The sequence below is a fragment of the Dendrobates tinctorius genome, unplaced genomic scaffold, assembly GCF_039654945.1.
Source record: "Dendrobates tinctorius isolate UK_male_01 unplaced genomic scaffold, ASM3965494v1 ptg000086l, whole genome shotgun sequence".
NCBI classification, from domain to species: domain Eukaryota; kingdom Metazoa; phylum Chordata; class Amphibia; order Anura; family Dendrobatidae; genus Dendrobates; species Dendrobates tinctorius.
The window spans coordinates 55,295,971-55,317,424 of record NW_027361754.1 but is presented as its reverse complement, the minus strand read 5'-3'; positions in this window follow the sequence as shown (position 1 = coordinate 55,317,424).

Genomic DNA, 21,454 nt, shown 5'->3' with positions numbered 1-21,454 from the left:
TGCCTCGACCCTAAAAAAGGCAAAGTCGTTCATCTCTATTCCCCACTGCTTTTCCTACTCGTCGGTTGACAGCTGAGTCGGTGAGCTTGATGCCACCCGCTCTTGTGGCCCATTGGCAGCCTCCATTTCACCTGAAGGCATCACCACTCACTGACTTGTCACAGGACCTGCAACTGTTACAGGCGACCGCACGTATTACCGTGCTTCCCTTCTCTCTTCGATGCTGGAGACCATGGTGACCGCAACAACATATGGTCCCCTAGGTCCGTCCTCCGTTATGAAGGCCACCCGATCCCACTCCTGTAAGAGACCTTCGCAGGTAATCGATCCCGCATTCACATACACTCTGTTGAAGGTCTCAGCTTCCTGTATGAAACCATATCCCTTGTTCTTGTTAAAATATTTAATTATGCCGTGTGTCATCCGACTTGCCATAGCTCCTCCCCCGGGGTGCCGTAGCTCCTCTCGAATCCGGCGCTCCCGCCGTTTCTTCTCTTCTATCACCCCCGCCACCCACCGAGCTTCTTTCGCTGTGGGGGCCCGGAGTTCACCTGGGTAATTGACATAGGGAGATGCAGTAAAGGAAGCAGGTGTCGAGACAGGGGTAGGGGTGGTTGCCGAACTTGCTCTATCAGCCAGAGATGATCCTCCATTCCGGCCGCGCGCATTAGGGACCACAGCTGCGACTGCTCCACGACCGCTCAGTTCGGGATCCTGACCGCTTTCTCTGGCTGATGTGACTCAGGACTCTTGTCATTTCTTGTTCCTCTGCTCCCGATATTCTCCTTCACCGGCCGGCTGAATAGAAACCAGTCTTCCGGGAGCGGAAACCGATCCTTCCAGGTTTCTGCTTCATCCGCTCCTGCCGTCCACACGCCTCCAGGCCGGAAATCCAAATTTCGCCTGCAACAAGGACCAGTCTTGCCGCTCGATACCTCCTCTGATGAACATGCCGCGTCGCTGCATGGGGAAGGCGACTTGCTCTGCAATGACGTCTCTCTTCCTGAAATGAATGTCCCTGTCTTCTGTAACTCGTCCGTTCATGGATGAGCCACTTCCGGCTGTGTCGCCCGTTCAGCTTCAAACTCCTCCCATTCCTCAGGAATCTCCTGCAAGGGTAGTGACTTCTTCCTTTGCCGCTCCTACCGCGGGTGGCACCGCTCACAGGGGAATGTGGACTTAGGCCATTGTCTCTGCCAAGTAGGTTTTTGCGCTCTTTTCAATTTATGACACCTATGAAGGGCAGACCTTCTATCTTTTGCACCATCATCCACCATTTCAAAGTCTCTAACGGCCGCTTCTTTGCTGATCTGGTGGTTCTTCTGCTTTCCAAATGCGAGGACTCTAAACCCTGTCGACTACACCAATTTTGTGAGGTGGAGAGAGTGGTAGTTGTGGCGAAGAGCTGTTGCGTTTCCACACCCTGGTACCCCACAAAGGAAACATAATGTCCCATCTGTTGAATGTAAAATGTGTGAAGTAGGACGTGCACACTAGGCTCCGGGGTTCCTCCTGGTTCCATACTCCTAGGTCCAGATTCAGGGTTTGCACACACAATTCCAGACTCAGTATTCTTGCTCAACAGTTCATCTTTACTTGAAAACAAGTTTTTTTAGTACAGATGTAGCACTGTTCACCTTCATTTGCTTTTTCCAAACTCTCCCTGCATTTTCTAGCAACTCTTGTTCCAAAGACGCTTTTTTCTCTCCTGCAGCTCCCATGCCCCTAGGTCCACCATCTTCCTTCATTTCCCCGTCCGGTTTCCCTTGGAAAAGGTAAAAGGCGCACTCATTTCTTCCTAGTCCCGGCCGAAGGCATCGGATTATCACGGAATGATTGCATTAAATGGTGGCCGCCTGCACGCTGCTTATCCCGGGGTCCTGCATTGTCTTGGCAATCTCCAGCCCCAAGGCTATCAGTCTTTCCTCTCCTGTTGCTACATCACTGGTTCTACTCGCTATCAGGAAGTCCCTCTACTATTTCTCACTGCTCTACACTACACCTATCTCTAGCTCCTCCCAACCTGAAAAAAAACCTTAACTATGCTTGGACTGGCACTTTCATTTCCAATCTCTATTATGCCCCACTAGACTGTACCCTATACTATTATATTCTACAGCTACCCTCTTATCTTGTTCCTCACATCTTTCCATATTCTTATATCAGTATCAAACACTAAATATAAAACCCTTATGCAATATAACATACACAATACTATTATTAAGATACATGTAAGCATCATTCACATTCAATTTAACTGTACACACATGGACAGTAGAGGAGATGTGCATGACAGCTTCTGTCATCCCCTTACACTTGCTGCAAATACTCAATGTGTCAGCACACCATAAGGCCACGCACCATAAATTGTGCATTATCTCTGCTGCAATTTTGTGCAGAAACTCTGTAATGTTTAACTATCCAAACAAAACGGATATGATTTCATGAAAACTAATTCTCACCTTGTATTTATAGAAGCTGTCGATCTGTGTGTTTTTTTTCTTTACAGGCTTCTATAAGGAGCCTGAAAAATGCATCTAAAAACATAATTGCATTTTTAAATGCAGAATCAAAGCTTGTCTGTACTAAAAAATAATGAAAAAATATTGCTTCAAATGTGCCCTAAAATGCATAAAAACCTACCGCAAAAAATTCAATAATCAGGGAAAACTGTTACATAGTAACATAGTAGCATAGTTAGCAAGGCTGAAAAAAGACATTAGTCCATCCAGTTTAGCCTATATTCTGTCAGAATAAATCCCCAGATCTACATCCTTCCAAAGCAAAAACAAAACAAAAAAAAAACACAAAAATTGAGCTTGGTTTGAGTTAGTACACATGCAGCATATAAATGTATGTTCACATGGCCAAAAAGCATACAAAACCTACAAAACACAAAATGAAAAAAACCCTGCTGTAATTAAATAAGTAAAAAGCAAGAGTGCATTTAAATCATACAGAGTTCTTAGTAATACTGTATTTGATCAAACATAGCATAAAAGCCGTCCCACCATCAACAAGGCGAATTTACAGCTCAGGAGACGTCAACTTTGACACACAAGGTTTTTAATATTAGACAGTGTAGGACCGCCCCGACCACAGAGTCACCTTGTCAATGGTGGGACGGCTTTTATGCTATGTTTGATCAAATACAGTATTACTAAGAACTCTGTATGATTTAAATGCACTTTTGCTTTTTACTTATTTAATTGCAGCAGGGTTTTTTTTCATTGTCTTTTGTAGGTTTTGTATGCTTTTTGGCCATGTGAACATGCATTTATATGCTGCATGTGTACCAACTCAAACCAAGTTCAATTTTTGTGTTTTTTCTTTGTATTTTTGCATTCTGTGCAAGCTGGGGTGTGGCCTCCCTCTCCTGAGCTGTAAATTGTATTTAAAGGCTTCTCCTGACTGGTGTCCAATGGTTGGGACCGGTCCTTGTCTGGCCTTATTCACACAGACGTCAACTTTGACACATAAGGTTTTTAATATTAGACAGTGTAGGACCGCCCCAACCACAAAGTCACCTTGTCGATGGTGGAAGGCTTTTATGCTATGTTTGATCAAATACAGTATTACTAAGAACTCTGTATGATTTAAATGCACTTTTGCTTTTTACTTATTTAATTAAAGCAGGGTTTTTTTCATTTTGTCTTTTGTAGGTTTTGTATCCTTCTAAAGCAGGGGTCCCCAACCACCGGTCCGCGGCCCAGGATCGGGCCATTGCAGTTCTGTTGCTGGTCCGCGGAGCCACGGCTCAGAATGCTGGACCCAAGGGGAGCCGGCGGCTGTAGCACTGTAGTGACAGCTGCAACCGCCGGCTTCCAGAAGACAACGATATTCACACTCAGTTCCTGCATCCCTGTCAGGCGCGGCAGCTTCATCCAGTGCTGAGCGGTCACGTAGTACTGCTCATTAAGGTCATGAATATGGACGCGACTCCACTCCCATAGGCGTGGAGTCCATATTCATGACCTTAATGAGCGCTACTACATGATCGCTCTGCACAGGAAGAAGCTGACGCGCCAGGATAGAGATGCAGGGAATTTCAGCAACGGTGTGAGGCTAAGTATGATGTGTGAGAATGGGGGAGCCCAGCCATCCATACAAGGGTGGGAGCAGAGCCATGCATACAAGGGTGGGAGCGGAGCCATGTATACAAGGGTGGGAGCGGAGCCAAGCATACAAGGGTGGGATCAGAGCCATGCAAACAAGGGTGGGAGCGGAGCAATGTATACAAGGGTATCGATGTCTCCCATCACCCCTAGATGGGACCATCTTGTTGCAGGAAAACCAGCCCGGTACTCCCACTCATTCAAAACCTATGGTGAGTTGAGTCACATTCACATTATAAATGTTATAATTAAATGATAAGTATGCACTGTCACGCCTACCTCCTGTTCCACGGCTCCCGCTCTCCCCGCCGCTTCTGCTCTGGCCACCTCTGCCGCAGCTCCTGATGTCCCTGCTCCTGCAGCCGCTGCTCTGGCCGCAGCTTCTCCTGTCACAGCGCCAGCGGCTCCTGCAGCCTCCCGTGTCTCTGTGCCGCCCAGGGCTTCCCAGCGCTCCCGGCTCTCTCGGGCCCCCCCCCATTGCAGGCGCCTGTCAATCAGCCTCCTCTCTTCCTGTCCTGCGGCCGGTCTCTGCTCCCTGTCAGATACGCAGGCGCACATCTAGGCATGCCTCTCCGAGACTGAGCCGCCCTATTCCTTGGCCTCCATGATGCTGGTGCACCCTGACCCGGAAGTCCTGCAGCGTGCCCTATATCAGGCAGTCTCACCCCATGCTCTGAGCCTGATTATCAATTGTGGTTCACGCTTGATCTCGGATCCATGTTCTCCTGCGTTTCCTCCGTTCCTGCGCTTTGTACCCCTCCTGGCCTCCGCTGGTCCTCCACCTGTGACCTCTCTGTGTTCCCTTCTAGGTCCAGACCATTCCAGCTTGTGTCCGCCTGTTCCTTGCCGTCAACCTCCGTCCCCGCAGCTACAGCAGTCTCCCCTGTGGTCGTCGCCTTCTACCCTCTGCCCGCCAGCACGTTCCCTGCCTGTGTTTCCCTCCGGCTGTTCCCAGGTATCAGCTTCCGCGACGATAGTCTCCTCTGGGCCTGCCCCTAACGCTCCCTGTATAGGGGGTGGTACACCTGGCCAGCTCGCCTGAGGGAGGTTCATCGTCGCAGTCCTGAGGGTTCAACTCCTGGAGCACTCCAGTCTCACAGTATAATCAGGCCATGGACCCCGCTGGTAGCTCGCCCCCGACTCAAAAGGAACTCCTGTTCTTACGGGAGAATCAGACGAGGATAATGTCCTTCCTCAAATCCATGGAATCCCGTCTGTCATCCTTACAGGCCTCTGACCGTGCAAGCGCTCCCCAGATGGCGGGTCTCCAGCAGGAGCTCGCACAGCAGCGCGACACTCAGGCTCATATTTTAAATTACATGGCATCAGTGGATAACCGCCTCCTGGCCCTCCAGACTGTGGCTTCTGCTCCAGCCCCGGCTGCGACCTCCCACCCGCCACCCTGTTTGGCGAAACCCCCACGGTATAATGGCGATCCCAAATTGTGCAGGGGGTTCCTAAATCAATGTCAGCTACACTTTGAGCTGTCACCTCAGCAGTACCCCACTCACCGGGCCAAGGTGGCCTTTGTTGTTTCCCACTTAGAGGGTGAGGCCCTAGCTTGGGTAAACCCTCTCTGGGAACGGGACGACCCCATTGCCTCCCAACTTTCTATTTTTTTGGACACCTTTCGTAAAGTGTTCGATGAACCAGGTCGCTTGGCCTCTACTACCGAGGCGCTTTTTAATCTCCACTAGGGCACGCTCTCGGTAGGTCAGTATGCCATTCGGTTTCGCACTCTGTCCTCAGAGTTGGGTTGGAACAATGAGGCCTTGGTGGGAGCCTTTTGGCGGGGTCTCTCTGGTCGAATCAAGGATGAGTTGGCGGGTCGAGATACTCCAACCTCCCTGGAGGATCTGATCTCCTTGCCACCCGCATTGACCTACGCTTTCAGGAGCGATCCTGAAAGGTAGCTAGAGAGAGAAAACCTCCTCGTTTTCTTCCGGCCACTTGTAGTCCGCCCTGCTCCCGCCCAGTGTCGGCTTCTGCGGTCCCTGCATCGGAACCCATGCAAGTGGATTGTCTCAAGCCGGTGGAGGAGCGCCGAAGAGAGAGGGGCTCTGCTTCTATTGTGGGAGTGCATCCTACTTCCTTCGCTCCTGTCCTATACACCCGGGAAACGCCTCCGCCTTGGACAGGTAAGAGAGGCCTCCCTAGGTAGTTGTGACTCCTATTTACCCTTAATTCTTTCCGTCCTTTTGCATAGGCTCCAAACGTTCTTCTGAGTGGGCTTACATTGATTCAGGTGCAGCTGGCAACTTTATTCAGTTCGAGGCGGTTAGGCCTCTTTCACACATCAGGTTTTCGCCGTCAGGCGCGATACGGCACTTTTGACAAAAACCGGATCCGGCGAAATGCAATGCCGGATCCGGTTTCCCCCCCATTGACTTGCATTAGCACCGGATTGGGCCGGATGGCCATGCGTTTCATCCGGTTTTCGCCGGAAAAAACGGCTACTGTAACGTTTTTTGTCTCCGGCGAAAAAGCCGGACACGCCGGATTCGGCGTGTCCGGCTTTTTCACACAATGAAAGCCTATGAGTGCCGCAATGCACCGGATCCGGTTTTTTGGGTCTGAGCATGCTCAGTAGCTCTGCCCACAAGACACATATATAAAAGCATGACAGTGGGACCCTCAGCCACACCCAACATGCCACCCAAGACAGCAACCAGGCGCAGGAGAAGGCAGGAGACCACTGCAGCACCACCACCACCCCAAATGGAGCAGCATGCTGAACAACGGGAGGGGAGTCCAGCAGCAGATGAGAGACGGTAATTATCAAATCCCCCATTCCTCAAAACTAGGGCCATGGAATATCAAGATATTCATTGGCCCTTTGTTTCTCTTTATTCAACAGCCGCCCAAGAGATGCAGCAGCAGCAGTGGCAGCACTGGCAGCAGCAACAGCACCACCCACAGCCATGGAGTCTGGCCAGCAAGAGGACAGCACATCTTCTTCTGGGAGCCCTCCCTCGCATCGTCAGCGTTTGACGGTAAGTTTTTATTTCCAAAATCCATCATCTCTGTAATATATGTCTATTCATTGCCTTTTATTTCAAAACAGGAATCACAAGCTGAAGAGGAGCTCCCAGAAGAAGGAAGGGGTGGACAGACACCTGGAGTGGGCTCACAATTGGTAAGTTTTTTGCATCAAACGCAGAAACACAACATCACACTACACACAACACATAGAAAACAATGTTCTGCAGACCACACACAGCAAACAAATGCCAACATCCAAACACATAAATTTTTTTCTTTTCTTCTCTAGTCTTCCCAATCTGGTGCTCAACCAAGAGGTCCTCGCAGTGCCTCCCAGGGTCGTCGGCGACAGCAACGCGGCGGTCACCAGCGTGTAAGTATAATATTTAAGTGAAATTTTGGTACACTTTTTATTTCATGTCTTAAGTGTGGTGACTAATTTTGCTATTTTTCTCTTTTACTTTAACAGCCTTCACAGCGTGCTCCCGACTCAGACGGTGAGGATGGAGGAATTGATGTTGACCACCTCATCGATCTCGTCAGAGAAAGGGAGCCGCTATGGAATATGGCTGACCGCCGCCATGCTGACCTGATCGTTACCCGACGACTCTGGGAGGAAATCTGTTCGCTCCTTGTGGCCCGCTGGGAGGACCTCGATGCTCGGGCCCAGATTAAAGAGCGTAAGTATATACAGTACCGGTTGCTTGATGTAAACCAGTGTTTCCCGAACTCCAGTCCTCGTGGTCCCCACGGATCATGTGTTCAGGATTTTTATTTACTATGGTAATCCTGAAAACATGACCCCTGGGGACCATGAGGACTGGAGTTTGGGAAACACTGATGTTGTATACTAACCACTTTGTCCTTTCTCGTTTCAGGGGACAGAATTGTGAAGCGGTGGCGGTCTGTGAGGGATCGTTTCAAGAAGGAGTTCAATAAAGAGATGCGGGCCCCGAGCGGATCTGGAGGACGCAGGAGCAAGTACAAGTACGCACGAGCCCTGTCGTTCCTCCGGGATACAATGGTCACCAGAAGGTAAATATTACACACCACATGTGAAAAAAAAATGTTTAGATGTAACAATTTTTTTTCAGCCAGGCCCATGCCATGTCACTATTTTAATTGTTTTTTTTTCTCTTTATTCCACAGCACGGTGAGCAGCACTCGGGAGCCTGCACGATTGGACCCTTCTGAGGCGATCCCTGAGGAGACCGGCACCGAGGGACACTTCGACCGCCCCGGTACATCTGCACCTTCCCAGCCTTCCCACACATTCGACCCATCTGTCCCATCCACCAGCACAGGAGCATCGTGGCCGCCTACATTACATGAAGCTGCTGGTGAGGAGATCGCTTTCCCTTTACCCCACCCTTCTGCCCCTGCCACCTCTAGTACACCTGCGGGTACTGGGCGGCAGCGGCAGAGGGGTCAGGAAAAGACTTATGCGCCAGAGTTCTTGCATCTGAATGCATCTTTCCAGAACTGTCTAAAAGTCTTGTCAGAGCAAATCTCCGCAGGCTTTCAGCAGATCAACTCCAGCATTCTGGAGGTAAAGACACTTCTGCAAACCATGCATTCAGAAGCAAGATCTTCGCCAAGCCACACCTTTTTCAGGTCTGTTGTGGAGCGCATGGCAACGCTCTCTCCTACCCAGCAGATGCATGTAATGCATTCATGCCACGGTGCTCTCCAGCACGTTACCTCCCAACCTCCTCCTCCCACCCCAGTAGTTCCTCCACCTGCACCCCCTCCAGCCACTTTCCATCCTCCCCCTCCTATTACATACCAGCCACCTCCCCAGTACCAGCAACCTCCCCAGTACCAGCAACCTCCCCAGTACCAGCAACCTCCCCAGTACCAGACATCTCCCCACTTCCAGCAACCTGCCCCGTACCAAACTCCTTCCCCGTACCAAACTCCTTCCCCATACAACTTTCCATCAACATCATCTGCTCCTACAGTCCCTGCCCAACCCTCCACTCCACCGCCCACCTCCTCTTCTGCCTCCCACATGTCCACCCATTCTGTAGCTTTTTCCACACCTTCACCTCTAACTGTTCCTTCCCCACCACGATCCCAGTCCTCTCTCCACACTCCCAGTGTCGAAGTGTCCCGCAGCCCCTCCAGCAGTATTTCCACCCCACACTACACAGATTTGTAATGTGTGTTTTTTAATAAAAATGCCCATTGGGTTTAAAACCTTTCTGAAAAAAAGTTTTTGGCACTTTAAAAACATTTTACAAAAAAAAAAATATTTTAAATAAAAGTTAAATTATCGTTTTACAATGGTTGTCTGTCATTTCTTTCTGCGGCGAAATATGTTTAAAAAAAAGGTTAAATACAGGGTATTTCAAAGGTAAAAAGGTATTCAAAACCAGGTATATAACTGTGGGTAAATTTTAGCTTTTTGCCACAGTTGTGTTCCTGGTTGTGTTTGAAGCAAAGTATTTCACCTAAAAAGTTGTGTTTATTGTTGGTGATTTCCTAACAATGTACACAACTTTTGTTAAAAGGTGCAATACTTTGCATAAAACACAACCAGGTACACACCTGTGGCCTAAAGGTAAAAATAGTAAGACCATGACAAGATAGCCAACTTTGGTTGGCAAAGGTATATACTGTTGGTACAGAAGGTACACAAGTTTGGTTAAGGGCACAAATCTTTCACACTCTGTCATCCTGCCAGTGTACTCTGCCTTGAGGTGACATAAAGTATAGTGCAAAATTGTCCCTCATTACTGAAACCGTCACAGAACTTCTAGTGGTAATGTCATGGTAATCTTGCAAGGTGGTTTCTTCAGAGGTGTCCTCAATGGAAATGGGTTCCTTGCAGATAACAAAATTGTGGAGTACCACGCAAGCTTTGATCACCTCGTCCACAGTTTCTGTCTTGAGGTTGATCGCAGTCAATAGGACCCGCCATTTGGCTGTAAGAATACCAAAGGTACATTCAACCATTCTTCTTGCTCTTGTGAGGCGGTAATTAAAAATGCGTTTTGTTCTTGACAATCCTCTGCTACCGTACGGTTTCAAAAGGTGTTCTGACAGCTGGAAGGCTTCATCCCCTACGCAGACAAATGGCATAGGTGGACCAGATGTTTGCGGCAGCGGTCTAGGGGGTGGGAACTGGAAGGTGTTTCCATACAGTTTACGCCCCATGGCAGACAGTTTGAAAACTTGAGAGTCATTGGAGCGGCCATAGGCCCCAATATCAACAGCAATAAATTTGTATTCCGCGTCAGCGATGGCCATGAGGACAATTGAAAAATATTTCTTGTAATTGAAATATTCCGATCCAGATCCGGCTGGCTTTACAATGCGGATATGTTTCCCGTCCACAGCGCCCAAGCAGTTCGGAAACTGACATATCTGTTGAAACTTTTTTGAAATTTCAATCCACCTCTCTGTTGTGGGCTCTGGTAAAAACTCTTCAGCTAAGGAGTCCCACAGTGCACGGCATGTGTACTTCACTATTCCAGATATGGTGGAAATCCCGAGTCTGTACTGGAAATGCAGTGACGAAAGGGATTCTCCAGTTGCAAGAAATCTGTGGGGAATTACAAAACAATCAATTAGTTTAAAATCACAGCATTACATACCAAAAGTCAGCTATAACACTTGGAGCTGCAAACTACCACCAACAAGATTGCAGTGAAAGTGTGCTCTGATGCGATCACATCCAATAAATGTGGCTTACCTTAAAGTCACCATCAGACGCTCTGCGGGTGAAACAGAGAAGCGGCAATAGGTGTCTGCTTTTCTTATGAGGTGTGCAATGCGCTCCACCAAGTAATCAAAATTCTCCATTTTCATCCGAACATATCCAAAAAATTTCTCCGGGTTTCGTCTAAGGTCCATGCAGAGTGTAGAATAGACCCCACGCGTCATTCTCTTGGCTGTGATGGGGTGGATCCACAAACGTCGTCTACGATGCCTGATGCGCTGCTGTCTCGCTCTCTCCTTCTCCAGAACAATCACCTTCAAACGATTCGCCTCCGCTGTAAAATCCGCCAAATTCTTCAAAATATTTCCAATCACAACATCCATCTTCGCCAGTAACTTGCTCTTCTCTCCAACCTGCACTTTCTCCTTTACAACCTGTCAAAGAAGGGCTGTAGGAACACGCTATATATAGTTTTTCAGTAGCCAATCCCTTTCGGAAGGCCACAAGGGGCGATTTTAAAAACCGGATCCAGCGTAATCCGTCGAAAAACGGATCGAAAACCGGATGAACCGGATGAGACGGATCCGGTTTTGGCTGTCAAGAGCAAGACGGATCCGGCAGGAAACCGGATCCGTCACATCCGGTTTTACTAAACATTTGCCGGATCCGCTGACGCTGAAAACCTGATGTGTGAAAGTAGCCTAAAGAGACTTTGTATCCCTGTCCGATCCCTGGAGACTCCTCGGCAGATTGCTTCGGTCGACGGTCGACCCTTGCGGATGTCCGTTACTCTGGTCACCGAAAAGGTGGAACTTCAAATTGGAGCCTTACACCGGGAGAAGATAGTCTTTTATGTGCTGCCCTCGTTATCTCACACCATCCTCTTGGACCTTCCCTGGTTGAGAACCCACAAGCCTGCCTTGGACTGGCCCTCCTGTGATATCTTACGTTGGGGACAATCGTGTCAAGACAAATGTTTGCTTTCCGTCCAGCTAAAGAACTCCTCGCCTCCCACTTCAGTCTCTACAGATTTACCTTCGGCCTATTGGGCTTTCTCAGACGTCTTTAACAAGAAGAAGGCGGAGGTCCTGCCCCCGCATCGGCCCTATGATTGCCCAATCGACCTTGTTCCCGGTTCTACTCCACCCTGTGGTCGGATCTATCCACTATCCCCCTCCGAGACTCAGGCCTTGACCGAATATATTCAAGAAAACCTGGATCCCTCCGTCCCTGCATTTACTACCGGGGTCTCAATGATATCACTATCAAAAACAAATATCCGCTGCCTCTCATTCCAGAGCTGTTCGACCGTCTACGGGGAGCACGGGTCTTCACGAAGTTGGATCTCCGAGGGGCCTATAATCTAATCCGCATTCGTTCCGGAGATGAGTGGAAGACCGCTTTCAATACCCGAGACGGCCACTATGAATATTTGGTCATGCCCTTCGGCCTGTGCAATGCTCCCGCAGTGTTCCAGGTGTTCGGCAACGATGTGTTTAGAGATCTTCTCTACTCCTGTGTAGTGGTGTTTTTGGACGACATCCTTGTGTTTTCCTCGGACCTGGCTACCAACAGAAAGGACGTCCGCCAAGTCTTACTGCATTTGAGAGAGCATCATCTCTATGCCAAACTCGAGAAGTGCGCCTTCGAGCAGTCCTCCCTGCCGTTCTTGGGTTATGTAATTTCTGACTCTGGCCTACGTATGGACCCTGGAAAAGTGTCCATCGTGCTCAAGTGGCCGTGCCCCAAGGGAATCAAGACTATCCAGCGATTCCTTGGTTTTGCTAATTATTACCGGCAGTTTATCCCACACTTTTCTACTTTGACTACTCCTATCCCTGCCTTAACCCGTAAGGGAGCTAACCCGCACCTCTGGTCCCCGGAAGACGAAAATGCCTTTCAAACCTTGAGACAAGCTTTCGCTACAGCGCCCGTCCTCCATCGTCCTGAAGTTAACAAACCCTTTATCCTCGAGGTAGATGCATCTGCCATCGGAGTCGGGGCTGTTCATTCCCAGAGATCTTCCTCCAGTCGACTGGTCACTTGCAGTTCTTCTACAAGATGTTCTTCACCGCAGAGAGAAACTACGCCATTGGTGACAGGGAGCTGCTCGCCATCAAATTGGACTTGGAAGAGTGGCGGTATCTTCTGGAGGGAGCTGTGCATCCATTTCAAATGTACACCGACCACAAGAACCTGTCATACATCCAGTCAGCACAGACTTAATCCCCGGCAAGCCAGGTGGTCGCTATTCCTTGCCCGGTTCGATTTTGAGCTTCATTTCCGTCCCGGTGACAAGAATCTCAAAGCAGATGCTTTATCCAGGAACTTTCTGGTCTCTGATAATGAGGAAGAGCCATCACACATTGTAGACCCCAGTAAAATCATCGTGGTCGCTCCCATCAGCTTGACTTTGTTACCGCCGGGTAAGACCTTTGTGCAAGAAAGCGAAAGGAAGCGAGTGTTACACTGGGGTCATGCATCCAAGCTAGCCGGCCATGTGGGCCTCAAGAAAACGCTCCTTCTCATCTCTCGTTTCTATTGGTGGCCATCTCTTCCTCAAGATGTCTGAAGTTTTATCGCCTCCTGCCCGTCGTGTGCCAGAAACAAAGTCTCTCAGCACCTACCCTCTGGTCTCTTGCATCCGCTTCCGGTTCCTTCGGCCCCCTGGCAGCATATCGCAATGGACTTTATTACTGATCTGCCTCGGTCTTCTGGCCACACCGTCATCTTGGTCGTGGTGGATCGATTTTCCAAGATGGCCTATTTTATTGCTCTGCCAGGTTTACCCTCTGCTCCTGAGTTGGCGAGGATCTTCGTCACCCATGTTTTCCGGATTCAAGGCTTCCCCAAGCACATCATTTCCGACAGAGGGGTTCAGTTCACCTCGCGGTTTTGGAGAGCCCTGTGCAGAATGATGGAAGTAACGTTGGACTTCTCCCCTTCCTACCATCCCCAGACCCCAACGGTCAGGCAGAACGTACAAATCAGATCCTTGTGACTTATCTCCGGCATTTTACCAACGCCCACCAGAACGACTGGTCCAGCCTGCTCCCGTGGGCCGAATTCACCTACAATATCCACACCAGTGAATCCTCCTCCAAGTCACCCTTCTTTATTGTCTGCGGGCAACATCCTAGTGTTCCTCTGCCAGTAACTCTTGTCTCGGGTGTGCCGGCGGCCGATCTTCTGACCGAGGAGTTCTCCAGGGTCTGGCAGGAGACAAAAACCGCGCTTGAACGAGCTCAAGGTAGGATCAAGAGACATGCCGATAAAAAGCGCCAGGATTCTCCACTGTACCAACCCGGAGATAAAGTATGGCTGTCTTCAAAATTTTTCCGTCTGAAGCAACCGTCGTATAAACTAGGTCCTCGGTACATAGGTCCATTTGAGTTCTTAGCTCGTATCAATGATGTGGCCTACAAGTTAAAACTTCCTGCCTCCCTACGGATTCCTAATTCCTTCCATGCTTCCCTCTTAAAACCTGTCATACATATCCGCTTTCATCCTTCCACTGGTTGCTCGCCTCCGCCTGTGTCCGCACAGGATGTCTTTGAAGTTAAAGACATTCACGCCATGAAAAGATCTAGCGGTAAGACTCTCTTCCTAATCGATTGGAAGTGTTTTGGTCCTGAGGAGAGATCTTGGGAGCCCCGGGTAAACATCCAGGCTCCTCGTATTTTAGCCAAATTCCTTTCTGGTCTTAAGAAGAGGGGGCGTAAGAGGGGGGGTACTGTCACGCCTGCCTCCCGTTCCACGGCTCCCACTCTCCCTGTGGCTTTTGCTCTGGCTGCCTCTGCCGCGGCTCCCACTGTCCCTGCTCCTGCAGCCGCTGCTCTGGCTGCCTCTGCCGCAGTTTCTGTCACAGCGCCGGCGGCTCCTGCAGCCTCCCATGTCTCCGTGCCGCCCAGGGCTTCCCAGCGCTCCCGGCTCTCTCGGCCCACCCCCACTGCAGGCGCCTGTCAATCAGCCTCCTCCCTTCCTGTCCTGCGGCTGGTCTCTGCCCCCTGTCAGGTATGCAGGCGCACATCTAGGCCCGCCTCTACGAGACTGAGCCGCCCTATCCCTTGGCCTCCATGATGCTGGTACACCCTGACCCGGAAGTCCTGCAGCGTGCCCTATATCAGGCAGTCTCACCCCATGCTCTGAGCCTGATTATCAATTGTGGTTCACGCTTGATCTTGGGTCCACGTTCTCTTGCGTTTCCTCCGTTCCTGTGCTTTGTACCCCTCCTGGCCTCTGCTGGTCCTCCACCTGTGACCTCTCTGTGTTCCCTTCTAGGTCCAGACCGTTCCAGCTTGTGTCCGCCTGTTCCAGCATCTTCCCCAGAGCTCATTCCTGCCACCTCCCTTGCCATCAACCTCTGTTCCCGCGGCTACAGCAGTCTCCCCTGTGGTCGTCGCCTTCTACCCTTTGCCCGCCAGCACGTTCCCCGCCTGTTTCCCTCCTGCTGTTGCCAGGTATCAGCTTCCACAGCGATAGAGGCAGGTCCAGGGGAGAATATCGCTCCCTGTATAGGGGGTGGTACACTTGGCCAGCTCGTTCGAGGGAGGTTCGTCGTCGTGGTCCTGAGGGTTCAACTCCCGGAGCACTCCAGCCTCACATGCACTACTAAACTACAACCCTGTCCATAGTCCCGCCCCCTTATGACCAAAGCCCTGCCCCTGCCACACCTCCATCCCCGCCCTGCCGGGTCATGGAAGAATGGTCTTGCTTGAAGCCGGTCCCTGGTGCAAAAAAGGTTGGGGATCTGTTATGATGAGTCACCGAAGGAGGAAAAAACAAAATACCAGCTAAGTCCAGAAAAAACAGAGAGGTTGGCAGCTATCGGATTGCAGACCCCTGAACCTATCCACAACAACTAGCAGTAGCCGTGGGGGGTTCCTACGGTGCCCTAGACCCCTCGATCACAGCCGGAGAACTATATAGCCTAAAGACAGAAAGGGGAAAAACTAAATTGTCCCAGAGCAGACCCCAAAGCAATAGGCAGCCCCCAACATATAATGACGGTGAAGCAAGATGAAAACACTAACACAGATAGAAAGATAGGTTGAGCAAATGATGGGGCCCAAGCTAACTACATAGGACAGGATAGGAAAGTTGCTGTCTGCCATCCGCAAAAACCCTATCAAAATGAGCCAACCGACTGATAGGAAAAACAGGCCCTGAAGTCGCTAGGCTTCAAAAGACTATATCAGCACTCAGGTATATTCTGAAGACAGAGCAAAATATCAATAGATCAGAGACAAAAATGGAGTTCAGCTCACCCCCGGCCGGGGATGGCAGAACACCCAAAAAAACAAGGCAAAACAAAAACAAAACTGAAGAGTACAAAGAAGAGCAGAAAAACTTAGCTTTGAGATGCAGGAATCAGACTGGTCTCCAAGAATCCAGCAGGAAAATCACCAGTCAGGAAGAAGGGCGTCGGCAGCCTTATATCCAGTCCTCAATTCCAGCCACCCAGTCATCATCTAGCTGCCCAGGTGTTTGGTAATCAGCCTCACTACCTTCCTCCACAAGAGGAGGGAGTTCATCAGACCTCAATGGTGAAGGGAAAAATGAACTCACAACAGTACCTCCCCCTTGAGGAGGGGTCACCGAACCCTCATCCATGCCACCAGGGCGATCCGGGTGAGCCCGATGAAAGGCACGCACCAATCTTTCGGCATGAATATCAGGGGCAGAGACCCAGGAATTATCCTCCTGACCATAACCCTTCCACTTAACCAAATACTGGAGTCTCCGTCTAGCCAGACGGGAATCCAGTATCTTCTCTACCTCATATTCCATATTACCTTCAACCAATATAGGGTCATGAGGTGCCACCGAAGGGACTACTGGTTCAACAAACCTCTTCAACAAGGACTTATGAAACACATTATGAATTTTAAATGTGACAGGAAGAGCCAACCGAAAAGAGACTGGATTAATAATCTCCAAAATCTTGTAAGGTCCAATAAATCTAGGCTTAAACTTAGGAGAAGCCACCTTCATAGCGATATTTTTTGATGACAACCAAACCATATCACCCACCTTAAACTGGGGACCAACGGTCCTACGCCTTGTTGGAAAACCGCTGGGCCTTTTCCTGGGAGAGAGACAACTTATCCACTACTTGGTCCCAGATCTGATGCATTCTCTCCACCACAGTGTCAACACCTGGGCAGGCAGAAGGCTCCACCTGCCCTGAAGAAAATCGAGGGTGAAAACCAAAGTTACAAAAAAAAGGTGACATCAAAGTGGCAGAACTAGCTCTATTATTTAAAGCAAATTCGGCCAAGGGCAAAAATGAAACCCAATCATCCTGATCGGCAGAAATAAAACATCTCAAATACGACTCCAAAGTCAGGTTTGTTCTCTCCGTCTGCCCATTGGTCTGAGGGTGAAACGCAGAGGAGAAGGACAACTGAATTCCAGCTTGGAACAGAAAGTCCTCCAAAATCTAGACACAAACTGAACTCCTCTGTCAGATACAATGTTCTCAGGAATCCCGTGCAAGCGAACCACCTGTTGCAAAAACAAGGGCACCAACTCAGAGGAAGATGGCAACTTAGGGAGTGGTACAAGATGGACCATCTTAGAGAATCTATCACAAATCACCCAAATAACAGTCATTCTCTGAGAGACAGGCATATCAGAGATAAAATCCATTGAAATATGGGTCCATGGCCTCTTGGGCACCGGCAAAGGCATCAACAAGTCACTAGAGCGAGAACAAGGTTTAGACCGGGAGCAAGTCCCACAGGACTGCACAAAATTCCTGACATCATGAGACAAGGCAGGCCACCAAAAAGACCGACTCACCAGATCTCTAGTACCAAAAATACCTGGATGACCAGCCAATGCAGAGCAATGAACTTCAGACATCACTCTCTTCCTCCACTGGTCAGGAACATACAACTTTCCACTGGGACAACGCTCAGGTTTGTCCTCCTGAAACTCTTCCAGAGCACGTCTCAAATCGGGCGAGATGGCAGAAAGAACTACCCCCTTGCCTAAGATGGTAGCAGGCTTAGTCACAACAGGAGAATCAGCATGGAAACTCCTAGAGAGGGCGTCTGCCTTGACATTCTTAGTGCCCGGAAGAAAAGAGACCACAAAATCAAAACGTGTGAAAAACAAGGCCCACCTAGCCTGTCTAGGATTCAAGCGCTTGGCCGACTCCAGGTAAATCACATTCTTGTGGTCAGTAAGGACCACGACTTGGTGTTTGGCTCCCTCCAACCAATGTCTCCACTCCTCAAATGCCCATTTCATGGCCAACAGTTCCCGATTCCCCACATCATAGTTACGTTCGGATGGGGAGAACTTTCGGGAAAAGAAAGCACAAGGATTCATTTTAGATGTCACAGGATCTTTTTGGGACAACACCGCTCCTGCACCAATCTCAGAAGCGTCCACCTCCAACTGAAACGGGAGTGAGACATCAGGTTGCCGCAAAACCGGAGCAGAAGTGAATCTTCGCTTCAGCTCCTGAAAGGAAGAAACAGCCTCCGGAGACCAATTCAGCACATCAGCACCCTTTCTAGTCAAATCCGTCAATGGCTTGGCAATACCAGAAAAATTAGCTATAAATTTCCGATAAAAATTAGCAAACCCCAAAACTTTCTGGAGGGCCTTCAAAGAAGTGGGCTGAACCCAATCATAAATGGCCTGTACCTTGGCCGGGTCCATTTCAATAGTTGACGGAGACAAAATAAATCCCAAAAATGAAATCCTCTGTACCCCAAAAAGGCATTTCGATCCCTTGACATACAGGGAATTCTCCCTCAAAATCCGGAACACAGTCCGAACATGTTCCACATGAGAGTCCCAATTATTGGAGAAGATCAAAATATCATCCAGATAGATAATCAAAAATTTATCCACAAAGTCTCGGAATATATCGTTCATGAAGCACTGGAAGACAGAAGGGGCATTAGTGAGCCCAAAAGGCATCACCAGGTACTCAAAATGTCCCTCCGGAGTATTAAACGCTATCTTCCATTCATCTCCATGCTTAATGCGAATAAGATTATACGCCCCCCTGAGGTCAAGCATGGTAAACCAGCAAGCACCTTTATCTCTGAAGAATAGATCAGAAATCAGGGGTAACGGATACTGATATTTAACAGTAATTTTGTTGAGGGTACGATAGTCAATACAAGGCCTTAATGAACCATCCTTTTTAGCCACGAAAAAAAACCCAGCACCTAAGGGTGAAGAGGATGGTCTAATATGACCCTTCTCCAATGCCTCCTTAATATAGGATCGCATAGCCTCGTGCTCGGGTACAGATAAATTGAAAAGCCGACCCTTGGGGAATTTACACCCCGGGTTCAGCTCAATTGCACAGTCATAACTCCTATGAGGAGGCAAAGACGCAGACTCATTCTCACTAAATACATCATAAAAGTCAGCCAAATAGTCAGGAACATCATGCAACTGGGGAGAGGTGGAGAAAACAGGAGCATCACTAAGGGCACACCGACAACCCCAACTCACCACAGACAAATATTTCCAATCCAGAACTGGATTATGGATTTGCAACCAGGGAAACCCCAGAACAATGGTATCATGCAAATTATGCAACACCAAAAATCTGCAATTTTCTTGATGGTCTGGGGCGACCCGCATTACCACCTGGGTCCAAAACTGAGGTTTATTCTTCGCCAAAGGAGTAGCATCAATACCCCTCAAAGGGATAGGTGTCCGCAGAGGTGTCATAGGAAATCCACAACATTTAGCAAAATCCAAGTCCATCAGGTTCAGAGCTGCTCCTGAATCCACAAAAGCCTTGGCGGAAAATGTGGACAGGGAGCAGATCAGAGTAATTGCCAGAAGAAACTTAGGTTGAACACCACCCACAGAAAACGTGTGTGCACAATGTTTCTCTCGTTTAGGGCAGACAGAAATAATATGCAAGGCATCTCCACAAAAATAACACAGCTTATTACGCCTTCTGAACTCCTGACGTTGCGCCCTAGACAAAACTCTATCACATTGCATAGGTTCAGACATTTGTTCAACAGGTGGCAACATCTCTCGTGTAGTTTTGCGTTCACGTAAACGCCGATCCACCTGAATGGCTAATGACATAGAATCGTCAAGACAAGTGGGAACAGGAAATCCCACCATAGTATCTTTTACGGTTTCTGACAAACCCTTCCGAAAGAGGGCTGCCAAGGCACCATCATTCCAGGTAGTAAGGACCACCCACTTTCGGAATTTTTGACAGTACAACTCTGCCGAATCCCGACCCTGGCTTAATGCCAACAGGGTCTTTTCAGCCTGATCAATAGCATTAGGTTCATCATACAACAACCCCAAGGCTTGAAAAAATGTGTTCACATTATTCAGAATAGGATCATCAGGTTTCAAAGAAAACGCCCAATCCTGGGGATCACCGCGCAGCAAAGAGATGACAATTTTAACCTGCTGGGCGGAGTTCCCCGACAAGTTAGGCTTCAAGGCAAAAAATAATTTACAATTATTCTTGAAATTCAAGAATTTAGACCAATTCCCCAAAAATACATCAGGAGTAGGAATCTTTGGTTCAGCAGCATGTGAATGAGCAAGATAGGCGGAAATTCCCCGCACTTCAGCAGCGAGCTGCTCCACACGAACAGACAATTGCTTCATCTCCATTGAGAGAAAAATTCCCCCTACGGCCTCAGAGATATAGAGGAAAAAATATGCACACACAAAAAAAAAATTCTGACACTTTTTTTTTTTTTTTTACAATTCTCTCCTGCTATTGAGTACCCTAGGATCTGCGGTATGGCTGGTGATTCTGTTATGATGAGTCACCGAAGGAGGAAAAAACAAAATAACAGCTAAGTCCAGAAAAACCAGAGAGGTTGGCAGCTATCGGATTGCAGACCCCTGAACCTATCCACAACAACTAGCAGTAGCCGTGGGGGGTTCCTACGGTGCCCTAGACCCCTCGATCACAGCCGGAGAACTATATAGCCTAAAGACAGAAAGGGGAAAAACTAAACTGCCCCAGAGCAGACCCCAAAGCAATAGGCAGCCCCAACATATAATGACGGTGAAGCAAGATGAAAACACTAACACAGATAGAAAGATAGGTTGAGCAAATGATGGGGCCCAAGCTAACTACATAGGACAGGATAGGAAAGCTGCTGTCTGCCATCCGCAAAAACCCTATCAAAATGAGCCAACCGACTGATAGGAAAAACAGGCCCTGAAGTCGCTAGGCTTCAAAAGACTAATTCAGCACTCAGGTATATTCTGAAGACAGAGCAAAATATCAACAGATCAGAGACAAAAATGGAGTTCAGCTCACCCCCGGCTGGGGATGGCAGAACACCCAAAAAAACAAGGCAAAACAAAAACAAAACTGAAGAGTACAAAGAAGAGCAGAAAAACTTAGCTTTGAGATGCAGGAATCAGACTGGTCTCCAAGAATCCAGCAGGAAAATCACCAGTCAGGAAGAAGGGCGTCGGCAGCCTTATATCCAGTCCTCAATTCCAGCCACCCAGTCATCATCTAGCTGCCCAGGTGTTTGGTAATCAGCCTCACTACCTTCCTCCACAAGAGGAGGGAGTTCATCAGACCTCAAAGGTGAAGGGAAAAATGAACTCACAACAGGGACCACTGTTCTAAAGAACCTAATAACTGTAAGATTCAATATTGTTAGGCTCCAAGAAGACATCCAGGCCTCTCTTGAACCCCTCGACTGAGTTTGCC